This window comes from Sminthopsis crassicaudata, chromosome 2 (assembly GCF_048593235.1).
Source record: "Sminthopsis crassicaudata isolate SCR6 chromosome 2, ASM4859323v1, whole genome shotgun sequence".
In the NCBI taxonomy this organism is placed as follows: domain Eukaryota; kingdom Metazoa; phylum Chordata; class Mammalia; order Dasyuromorphia; family Dasyuridae; genus Sminthopsis; species Sminthopsis crassicaudata.
The window spans coordinates 345,201,932-345,214,862 of NC_133618.1; the positions used below are offsets into that span (position 1 = coordinate 345,201,932).

The 12,931-nt window shown below is 34.6% G+C and overlaps 1 protein-coding gene across 23 annotated transcripts in view; it reads right to left on the reverse strand.

Moving 5' to 3' along the window:
• LRFN5 (leucine rich repeat and fibronectin type III domain containing 5) overlaps window positions 1-12,931 on the reverse strand; it is a 263,784-nt gene that overhangs the window by 149,751 nt on the left and 101,102 nt on the right. The gene's annotated exons all lie outside the window — the stretch shown is intronic.

The following is a 12,931-nucleotide window of genomic DNA, read 5'->3' on the forward strand; positions in this document are numbered from 1 at the left end:
TGGCCAAAACAGACAACCAGCTTCCTATAGTTTTTCAGAAGTAAAAATCTACTGAGGGCTACAACCTACAATGCCATCTTTTAAAAAGTCTGAACTGCCAATTTCAAATCAGAGAATTAAAAACACAGTGAACATGATGGAATTCTAGGATAAAACTCTTACGTTGTGGGTATGAGGATTGTGCAACACTCCATTATACCAAGGGAAAAAAATTTAAACTGGCCAAATGTTCCTTAGGAAAAGACCTGGGTTGGTGAATTATGAATTTCCTAAGATGGAAGAAGGCTGAGTCACTTTAAAATTTAGCTTTCAAGGAAATAGTGACTGAAGGAAGAGGGGAAAATGAGAGAGGGAAAAAAGACTTAAATTTCCCAATATTTTAAGAAAACTCAAAGAATGTTAACATAAACAGATAAATCAAGAGAAAAAACAGTAACAACAGAAATAAATAAAAGATCTATGACTTCATGAGACAGAGAACCTTGTATAATTTGAAGAAAATATGGAATCATATGATGTCTCTTAAGTTGTTCAAAATAGAAGTGAGAATTATGATGACATGATATAGCTTCTAGGAAAATATAGTGGTGTTTTGGGGGTACCCTCTTCTTAGCAGGCTTCTGTTCTGGCAATTTATCTGATTCCAAAGTCTTCTGGCTTTGCCTTCCCCTCCACCCAACCTAATTCTGACAATCTGCCTGATTCTGGAAACCACTCCTCAATTCATTGTTGACTGATAGTCTTGTTAGCAAGAACCAAATTCTGGAGACCATTCCTTATTCCTACCTATGAACCATAGAATTAACATATATCTATGATAAAAAATTGGATAAATGTGTCTCCTTGTTTCTCTTTCTCTACTAATTTCTCTTGGAAATCCAAACTCACTTTGTAATGGCATTACAATTACAATAAACTTTGCTCCTTGGCTAAGGAGATGGCTTCAAACCTGCAAATTCTTTTGAGACTCCTCATGACACCAGTCTAGGATCCCAAACTTTTGGTGTCCCCTTTCCTAACTTCAGCAATAAGAATAGAACTTATGTCATGCAATAGATTGTAATTGGAAATACACAGAAATGAGAGGCAATTGAGAAGACAAACAAAAACTAATTAACATTAAAAGAAAATATGCACATATGCAAGCAAAACATTGATCTTGAAGACAAGCTATTTAGAGACAATGTAGACCACAAATCTTCAGGAGAACATGAAAGGATTAAAAACTCTTTAACACTAAAATGAAGGAAATAATGGAAAGGAAATGTACAGAACTTTTGAACACAGAAAATGAAATACCTACCAATTGAAAGAATTCACAGATCACAATAACAACATAGTGCCTGGCACACAATAAGCACTATGCAAATATTTTTTCTGCTTCCTTAAATATGATCAAGGTTTTTTTTTAGTTTCAATCTATGCTCCTGATTACTATCCTTTAATAGGTAAGAAGTGATTCCAGGCTTACATCAAACAATTTCTTTATGTTAATATATGTTAATATTCCACAATGAACACATAGCAAATAAACCCATTTATTCAAGTCAGTAGCAAATAGAAATCAGAATACATTTACAGTGGTGATCAACTGTGATGGACTTGGCTCTTTTCAACAATGAGGTGAATCAGAGCAATTCCAATAGTCTTGTAACAGAGAGAGCAGATACTGCCTCCAGAGAAATGACTATGGGAAATGAATGTGCACAGTATTTTCACCTTTGTTGTTGTTGTTTGCTTACTTGTTTTTTTCTCTCATTTTCCCCCTTCTGATCTGATTTTTCTTATGCAACATGACAAATATGGAAAAACATTTAGAAGAATTGCACATGTTTAACCTATATTGGATTATTTACTATCTAAAGATGAGGGGGATATGGGGAGGGAAGGAGGAAAGAAGAAAAATTTGGAACACAACGTTTTGCAAGGGTGAAGTTGAAAACTATCTTTTCATGCATTTTGAAAATTAAAAAGCTATTGTTTTAAAAAAAATCTACAGTGAACTAGCTCTCCAAATAGAATGAGATTATCTCAGCTCAGGAAATAGAGAGTTACAACTCTCAACTAACGAAAAGTTCCCCCAAAGTCTTTAGTGTAGCTGAGAACAGGTACATGATTAAAATGCTCTACATCACCTTCTTGCTGGCATGTGAGATGAATACAATTGCTTGATAATTCGAGTATTCTTTGAACATTCTTTGAACTTGCCCTTCTTTAGGAATATAAAACTAATGTTTTCCAATCAAGTTGTATTGGAATTTTCATTTCCACTGTTGATTTTCCCAAATTTGTTGGAATATTTAGTGTAATACTTTTAACAGCAAAATCTATTAATATTTTTAAAAGCTTAGCTGGAATCCCATTGTCTTCACTTGCCTTATTGTTAACAATCCTTCCTAAATCTCATTTTACTTCATTCTCTAAAATATCTTGTTCTAGATCAATAATCACACCATCATTCTGTATACTTCTATTTATTCTTGTCCCCTCTTTTTAATCTTTTCTACATCTATAAAATTCCCACTATTTTTTCTTTTATTATGATATTTTTGCCTGAAACATTAAATACATCTTTAATTTTCTTGAAGAGATTGCTTGTCTTTCACATTCTATTATTTTCTTCTATTTTTTTTGCATTATTCAATTAAGAAAACTTTCTTATTTCTCCTTGCTATTTTCTGGGATTCTGTCTTCAGTGGAACTTATTTTTTCCTTTTATTTTCAGCTTTCCTTCTTTCTTTAGCTATTTGTGAAGCTCTATCTAAAGCAATTTTAGTTTTCTGTTCTCTTTAGGAGGATTTTTGTCATTGGAAATATATAATATTGGAAATCTCTGTCTGTAGTTCTTCAGCATCCTATCTATCAGATCTAATCCTTTAAATCTAGTCATCACTTCTGCTCCATATCCATAAAGAAGGTTATTTAGATCATACCCATACAGTATGATGTTTTTTTTCTACTTTATTTCATTTAATTCTGAATTTTGAAATGAGAAGTGCATGATTTGAGTCACAGTCAGCTCCAAGTCTTGTTTTAAAGAATATATAGAACTTCTCTACCTTTGGCTACAGAGTATAATGAATCTGATTTTTTTACTAACCTTCTTGTGATTTCCATGAGTAGAATCCCCTTTTGGGTTGTTGAAAAAGAGTTACTATGAGCAACAAGCTATTTTGACAAAACTTTGTTATTTTCTACCTTGTTTAATTTTGTATTCAAAGGCTAAATTTGCCTTCCAGATATCTTTTGATTTCTTACTTTGGTGATTATGATGAATGTGACATCTTTTTTTAAAGTTATTTCTATGAGGTAATAGGTCTTCATAGATTTTATCAACTTTGATCTCTTTCACATCAGTCATTGCAGTAGATTTCTAGTAATGTGATATTGGATGATTTACCTTGAATTCAAACAGATATCATTATATCATTTTTGAGATAGCCCCAAAGGTCTTTTCCAGTTCTAAAATCCATCCTATCTCTATATATGGTCTCTATATCTACATTTCTGTCATGAAACATCATTATTTACCTAGTTGCAACTGTCAAAAATTGCACATTTGGTGGCAAGAAGGGAAGGAAAAAAATCTCTAACAAGACACGCCAGCCTATTAGGGTCTCTTCAGTACTCCAGGGTGGTAAGGCATTGGGAGCACCAGATCCATGGCCCTTGAAAACTTTGATAACTTTTTTTTCTTGTTTGACTTCAAAGTGGCAGAAAAAGAACTGTGGTGTTTTTGGTTGGTTTTCTGGGAATCTCTGGACCAGCCTTCCTTTTAGTTGAGTAATCACCAGGAGAACAGCCAGGTGTTAAAGCCCAAAGTCCAAATTCTTTATTGTCTCCTTGCCTGGGGCTGGGCAGCTTTCTGGAGAACCTTTCAGATAGGCCTTGGTCTCAGTGGGGGAAGTGCAGAGGCCAGCCACCATGGTGGTGTGAGATGAAGTGAATGAATCTAACTCTGAGTGAGAGGTTGTGCTTCAGCCTCCAGCCACCACAAAGATGGACAATGGAATGAATCTGTCTCTGAATCCCTGCTGGCTGTTATATACTCTATTATAATTACATTATCATAGGTGTGAATTTATATTAGTAAATTATTTAGGAGAAAGTCTTTCTTTTTGCTACAGGGGGAACTGTTTATAGGAGCAAAAAAAAAAACTATATCTAATAGAAGTCACCTGAAGTAATGATTCCTTCTAATATCTAAGAGGTTTTGTTGCCTTCACTTTCTTTGCCAAGCCTTGTTTATTGTTTCTGTCTGGAAATCTTTAGCGTAAGAGAGTCTCAAGAGTGGCCAGAGACCACTTGTCACATGTTATTGTGGAAATTTTTATTCATGCATAATTTGGAATAATTAAAATTCTCCTCCAACTCAGAAGTTCTGTGGTTGCATATGTTTCTTTATAATCAGTCACTCACTGAGAAAAATGGGATGAAGTTTTTATTAAATACTTGCTTCACTTATAGAATGATAGTTCTATATCTGAGATTCCATCACTCCAATAATTCCTTATTGTCCACTCTGAAAAATTTCTAATCACCAGACTAACATTTAAGTTCCATAAAAATTTAAATGCATCCTCATCTCCCACTCTTCCCAGTTCAATCCAATAAACATTTATTTAACATTGACTATGTTCACAAAGGCCTTGAACACTGTTTTCCTTGACTGATTATACAAATTAGAACTCTAGCTATTATGCTATAGTCATTTTTCAGTCATCTTATAGACATTCTAAGTATCCAGAGCCAATGTTTAAGTCCTTCAATATGTACTCGGGGTCCTACGTTGATCCCAGGTTTGATCCTCAAAAGTTCTGTCACACAGAATAAATTTTGGTTGGATCATCCCAGCAAGAATAGAGGTTATAGGCCATTTCAAGATACATCCAAAATAGAGGATAATCTTGATGACAGACTGCCTAAATATGGCAAAGTTCATCACCAGTATCCTGGTCAAGAAATGGTGAATTCTTTGGTCTTGGTGATCCATGAAACAGGTTAGAGTATAACATAGTCTTCTCTTAATCCTGGGCAGCCCCTTTCTACTTTTGCAATGATTGTGACCATATGAAAAAAGGAAATAAGTACTCCAAATTACAAAGTTCCTAAACTATCTCCCAAAAGAGTTTTAGCCCTTGGTCTTCAAGATCTTTTCTTGTCTTTGTACACCAAAGAATAATCAAAGTCAGAACTATTGTGCCATTTTTATTATCCATCCAATCCAAATATATCAAGAAGTTGTAGATCAATAGAAGGATGATCCCAGGCTCTCCTCAGAGAACGATCAAGGAATTGGTTTCATCATGCACCCAAAGGTAACAAGGAAGATAACTTCATGTGTCATTAAGCCAGACAACTTTTCAGTATTTTCATGAGTATAGGGAAATTACCACCATGAAGACAACTATAGTTTCTGCCCAAACATCTGTAGGAGAGAATGATTAACTAATGAAACATCGAATTAGTTCAGGTCCTCGAAGTCGAAAGATTCAGTGATATAAAAACAAAATTAGGTGCATAGAATAAAGGTGAAAGTTGTTTTCAGAAACAGTGTTGAAAACAAGAAAAGGAGAAGAGCCTATATTCACATCCAGAAAGGTGGGAGAAAAAAGGACAGGGGACAGAGAGAGATGTCAGATACATTCAACAACAAAGAAATTATTCACTGTCTAATCAAGACAGATTTCTCTATCCATAGGAGACAAGGCACACATGTTTTTCCTATCCATGCAAGTTTTTCAAAATGTTTCTAATCATATATAACTCATTAATTATTGCATCAAGCCCAGGCATGCTACAAAGACTGTGCAGAGACATCCACAGGAATATGAAAGAGATTGTTTTGATCATTCACACTATAAAAACAAAATGAACAAAACACTTATTACTCATATTTTAATACATGTTGACCTATTATCAATACATGCATTTTGGACAGATCTGATAAATGAATAATTATTTGGGCCCAGAGGTTAATAGAAAGAAGAGATTGAATTTTATCACATTTGTGACTCTAAACAATATTTTCAATAATCCGAACAACTAGTGCCACAAAAGCCCATCTTGTAAGACACTAATATTCTTGTGATAAAATACTAGGCATTATAAAACTATGATGTCATCAAAACTAAAACAATAAAATAACTGAAAGAGAAATGGAGAGGTGCCCAATCAGTATAAGTAAGCAAGAGTATGTTCTTAAGGATGATATGTATAGAAGAAATGGCTGTGTGTGTGAAAGAGTGTGTGTGTGTGTATGTGTGTGTATATCTGTTATCAAGGACTAATTAATACAATGTTACTCTCAGACATTCAAAAAACCAAAATAGCCTATATCCTATACTGTTCAATCTGGTCAACTACCACATTAAATAAGCAGCAGATTTGGAATATGATATTATGGAAGGCCAAAAGAAAAAAATTAGGGCCAAAAGAAAAACAAATTAGGACCAAAACTAACCAACCCAGAAAATCTTTGTATAATCTTTTGGGAAGAAAAAGAAAAAAAAAAAAAAAAAAAAAGGACTATTAACAACAGAGGACTTTGAAGCCTCCCTGAAGTAAAGACTATAACCAAATAGAAAATCTTTTATATAAACACAAGACTTAAAAAAAAAGCCTATAAAAGAGAAACATGAAAGAGAAATCATAAGGGATGTAACAAGATTGAATTGTTTACATTCCTATATAAGAAGATGATATGTATAACTGAAGAATTTTATCATTATTAGGACAATTAGAAATATACATACAGGGCACAAATGTGAGTACAAATGTTGCCATAATTTTTCTCAAAAATGAAGGGGTGAGAAAGATGGATGAATTAGGAGCAGGTGGAAGAAGAATGGGAAAAATTTTAAGAAGAATTTTTATTATGGAGGAGAAATGTGGGAGAACAATGCTTAAAATGAATTGGTTCAAAGAAGAGAGAGAGAGAGAGAGAAAGAGAGAGTGTATACGAAAGGAAAGGAGAAGGAAAAGGGGAGTGAGGTATAATTAGAAGGTGGAATAAGGGAGATAACAGTCAAAAGCAAAATAGAAGAAAATAGGATAAAAGGAAATATGTAGCTAGTAATTTAACTATGAATGTGAATGGAATGATCACTCACAAAACAAAAATGAATAGCAGAATAGATTAGAATCCAGAATCTAGCAATATGTTTTTTACAAGAATTACACTTGAAACTGACACAGACAAAATTAAAATAAGGGAATTATGCTGAGGTTTAAAAAAAGTTAGAGATAACAATAATGATCTCAAACAGCAAAAGCAAAAATAGATCTAATTGAAAGACATGATCAAGGAAGCTATATTTTACTAAAAGGTACTATAGGTTTCTCTGATAAAGAGAATATATCATTTCTCTAATATATAAGAACTCTAAGCTATCTATAGGAAAATATATTCCAAATCTTTATTGATTAGAAAAATCTGAATTAAAAAACTGAAGCACCTCCTCATTCCTATAAAATTAACTAACATGATATAAAAGAAAAATGACAAATGCTGAGAAGTATATAGGAAAGTAGGGACAATAATGTACTGCTGATGGAACTGTGTTTTGATCTAACCATTCTGGAGAATAATTTGGAACTATACCCAAACAATTATCAAACCTTTTAACCCAGAAATGTTACTATTAGGTCTGTATTCGAAAGAGATCAAAGCAAAAGGAAAACGAAAATGTATGTACAAAACTCTTTAGAGCAGCTTTTTTTGTGGTGACAAAGAATTGGAAATTGAGAGGATGAAGTGCAATTGGAGAAAGGCTGAATAAGTAATTGTGCTAGAACACTATTTTGTTATAAGAAATGATGATGGAGATGGTTTCAGAAAAGCATGGAAAGACCTATATAGCAATATTGTAATAATGGTAACCACAGAAAGCTTAGATACTCTGAAGTACTCTGAAAGACATATGATGAAAAATGATATTCACTTCCCAAAGAGAAAACTGATGAACTCTGACAACAAATTGAAATATAATTTTTTTTCACTTTTAAAAACTTTTCTTGCTTTTTTATGAAATGGCTGATATGGAAATATATTTTGCTTGATTTCACATGCATAACTGATGCCTTTCAATGGGTTGGGGGAAGAGGCTAGAGGAAGGAAGAGAACTCAAAATTTTGAACAGAAAACATTAAAAATAAATAAATTATACATTAAAAAGAATATATTCAGTAGTATTACTTCTAAAAATTTAGAATTTTCTCATTTATACTTGATTTGTCCCTAGCATTAAAACTATATTTTCTTAATAAAAAGAATTAGTATCATGCTTTCTTTCTTTGTTTTGAAATTAATTTGTATAGTTTTGGTATTAAATGTTCTTCAGAAGTTTATTAGAAATATCATATTAATTTATATGGATTAGGAACCCATATACATAGTATTTCCCAAATAATTAGAGAAAGATTAATGATTGAGCCAATATGATGAAATTGAAAATACTACCTAAGTTAATTTATTTATTCAGTCATGTCAATAAAACTGATCAAAAGTACTTTACCAGCTAATAGAAAGTTTAAAATTAATACTGAGGAACACAAGATCAAGAATCTCATGATAGAATCAAAAAAAGAAGAATGGAGATCCATCAGTACACATTTTCCATCTCAGAAGCAAATAAACATAGTAGTATTGCATTTGAAAAATTCAAGAAAGGGAAGACTCATAGTCTGACAAAATCTTTTGGGAAAACTATGTAGCAATATGAAAGAAATTAGGGTTAGACCCATACCTCATATCATACACCAAGATAAGCTCTAAATCATTTTGTTATTGTTCATTCATGTCTGACTTTTCATGATTGTAGAGGGCTGAAGCTCCAAAAAGGTATGTTTGAATCAGACAACAGAGCACTTAAAGCAAATTACTTATTCAATATGAGATAATGGCTCTAAATATATATTTAGATGAGAGAGGGATATGATGGCTCTCCTCACCATTAATGCTTCTGAATGTTTGGTGTTGAGATAATTGTAGGCAAGGATTGGAGGGCTGGAAGAGAGAAGGCAGAGTCACTTGGTGACAGGACAAGGAGGAGAGAGGATGGAGACTCCAGACTTTACAATCCAGGATACATCTTTGGCAAACCACATGGCACCTTGCATGCCTCCTTCACTTCTTTCCCTAAAGAACAAGAACTTTGATTTATCCTGACTCTGGCTGACCCTAAGGCCCTCCAGGGAGCAAGCCCATACTTTACAATTGGCTCCTAACATGAATCAACAGCCCTAATTTCAGTGAAGAAGTCCCTGGGAGCAGGAAATAGGATGAGTATTAAAAATAGACAAACAGAGACCTTACTTTGTTATGTGATAATCTAGTAACTCTCCTTTTCTAGCTGACATGGGACAGATATTAGGAAAAGATTCTCCTCTATCCTTACTCCCACTCCCACTGCAAGGGAGCTCTATAGAAAGCATACTCAGACTAATAAAGAGGCAAGGATTGCTTGTAACTTCAGAGCAGATTGATAGACTCTTGGAAACATTAGAATGCAAATCCCTTGGTTCTTCAAGGAAGAAGAAATACAGGCAGATAATTAGAAACTAGTAGGAAATCAACTATGTGAATATTACAATGATAAAAGTCCAGATTCAATTTCTAAGGAAACATTCTATATACATAATACATATTTGCCTTAAAGAATCCTGCAAGTTCTAGAAAAAAAGAAAAGCTCTAAAGAAAACAGTCAAACAAGGAAGGCTGTGGAATAAGAGGAAGAGAAGGGAGAAAGTAACAAAAATATTGCAGAAAGGCAGGGGGTGTTACATGAACTTAAAGGGCGTAATGATTTTCACTCTCACAGCCCAGCTTCAACTCCACCTAAACTCAAGCAGGTTCTTGATCTTCCCCCATCAACTTCACCTTCTTGGATGGAGAGAAGAGGAGTGGAATGAGCAGTGATATCACCAGCACCTCCCTGCCAGCAACTACACTCCCCATGACTCAATCACAAAAGGCAGCTACTTAAAGGCAAAGAAGAAGTGCAGAATACAGCTGATTTGAGAATAGAAATTTATCTTGTGATTGAACAGTTTAACATTTCAGGTCAAGAAAGGAGAAGATACACTCTTTATTCTAGAAATTATCAAAGACCTGAAAATGGCTTGCACTCTTTATGGATCTATATCATCTTATGTTAAGATGTTATTACTGAATTTGGTTTATGAAATTTTAACCCCTAGTGATTGGAAATCTATAGCAAGAACATGCTTAGAATTTGGACAAAACTTGTTGTGCCTTTCTGAATATAGTGAACTCTATAGGATACAAGCCCAACAAAATAGGCAAGCTGAAGTTAATACACCAATCACCTGTGACCAAATAACAGGTGTAGGTTCTTATGTAGACACTTCAGCACAGATTACCCCATAGCAGCATATGAGCAAATTGTTTCTGCTGCTATCAAAACATGGGGCTTCCTCCCAGGAAAGCAGGATAGAGGAGAAGCCTTCACAGAAATAGAGCAAGGTCCAAATGAACCCTTTGCTGATTTTGTGGGATGTCTGCAGACAGCTGTCATACGAACTATTGGTGAAAATGCAGCAACAGAAATTATGATAAGGCAACTTGCTAAAGAAAATGCTAATGAGGTTTGTAGAAGAATTATATTGGGACTACACGTCCTTGTGTTTAGAGGAGATCTTAAGACACTGTGTCACAGTGAGCACAAATGCTTTTTATACACAGGCTGTGATGCAGACTTCCCAGGATCTGAACATGAGAATATAGGGTCCCTTTTGGCAAGGGATTTCTAGAGAGACTCATCAACGCTTTCAATGTAGTAAAGTAGGGCATTTGAAAGCCCAATATTGGTATAAAGACAAAATGAAAAAACAAGGTAGAAGAACAAGACCCAAAACCCCATGTTCAAAATGCAACAGAGGTTTCTATTGGGCATCAAAATGTAGATTGATTCAGAAAAACAGTATGGGGGGCTTAGCCCCAGGGCCCAAAGCAAAAAATACTTTTGGCATGATGGCAGCTGATGCTATACCCGAAGAGTCTTTAGAAGTTTAGTACTCAGGCATGACCAGTCAACCCAATCTGATGGGAGAAAGGCATTACAACTGGGGATAATAGAATTGTGTGCATCTGAGACTACTGAGATATCCCCCTGAAGAGATGAAATCTGTTCCTCTCCAGCCTATGGATCTCTTGCCTCCAAGCACAGTAAGTAGGCTTGACCATTCTACCTCCTGAGAGTACTTACAAAACAATGTTCAAGGACACTTACAACCTTCTCTAAGTCTTTGGAATTCCCCTGTATTTGTTGTAAGAAATAAATCTGGAAAATGTAGGATATTGACTGATTTAAGAAAAGTAAATGAAAAGATGGAAACTATGGGAACTCTTCAGCCTGGACTTGCATCTCCTACTCAATTGTCTAGAGAATGGCCTCTGTGGGTTATAGACATTAAGGATTGTTTCTATTCTATCCCTCTAGATAAGGAAGATATGAAAAGATTTGCCTTTTCAATGCTCAGTGTTAACTTAGTTGAGCCTTATAAAAGATATGAATGGACAGTTTTGCCACAGGGAATGAAAAACAGCCCTACTATGTGTCAAATGTATGTTGCTGCTGCTCTTACTCCAGTAAGAAAAATATTTCCAAAAGTAATGTTATTATATTACATGGATGATATCTTAGAGTGTGCACTTGAAGAGCAAATGTTAGAAACATGTCTACAAAAGACCATAGAAACACTAAGGAACTACAAATTGCATATAGCTCCAGAAAAAATTCAAATATATGCTCCTTTTCAATATTTATGATATGAAGTACTCCTTAAGGTGCTTACAATACAAAAACTTTCCTTAAGAACAGAGAAGCTAAACACTTTAAATGACTTCCAGAAATTGATAGGAGATATCCAGTATTAGACTTGACTACCTATCAATTGCAACCCTTATATGACATTTTAAGGGTAGATAGTGCTTTAAATTCACCAAGACACCTTACAAAAGAAACTCAAGAGGCTTTGAGAGAAGTTGAACTGGCATTAGCCAATGGAGTTGAAAGAGTCACTCAAAAATCCTTGGAAATCCTTGCTACACAAGAGGCACCCACAGCAGTCCTTCATCAAGGAGACAGTGTGATAGAGTGGGTGAACCTTCCAGCACAACCAGAACAAGGCCTTATTCCTTACCCAGTGCTTGTGGATAGAATGTTATTAAAGGCCATTAAGCAATCAGTACAATTATATGGGATAAGACCTGACAAGATATACACCTTTTATACTAATGCACAAGTTAATGTGTGCTGTGAAACCATCCCAGAGTGGCAAATTTTATTGGCCATGGCTCCAAATTTTACACATGGGTCTCCATTAAAGATAACCAGACTGTTACATAATTGGCAATGGATTCTTGAAGAAAATGTTTCTAAAGTTCCTCTTAAAGGACCAACTATCTTTACAGATGCATCCAAACATAACATTTCTGCTATATATCCTCATGATTTAACTATAAAGAGAGTAGTCAGAATTTTTCAGTCCACTGAGCAGAATGATTTGTATGCAATCATTCTAGCTCTTCCTTTTTTTATCCAGGAGATAGTCCTATTTTTAATGGCAATTCAAGACAGATAGCCTTTTAACCATGTTGGCCAATACTCCTTTATTTCAGGCAGCCCAAGAATCTCATTCTAAATATTATCCAGCTGCTCAAGCTTTACGTTTGCAATTTGGGATAACAAAAGAGGAAGCATAAAGCACAATACAAGCCTGTACAGCTTAACTTCCTTTCCACACTCCTACACTCACTCTAGGGAAGAACTCTCATGGTTTGAGACCCAATAAAATTTGGCTAATGGACGTGACCCATTATAAATCTTTTGGTCATGTGTCTTTTATCTGTGTTGTAACAGACACCTTTTCAAGATTTACTTTTGCAATACCAGCAGCAAAAGAAACA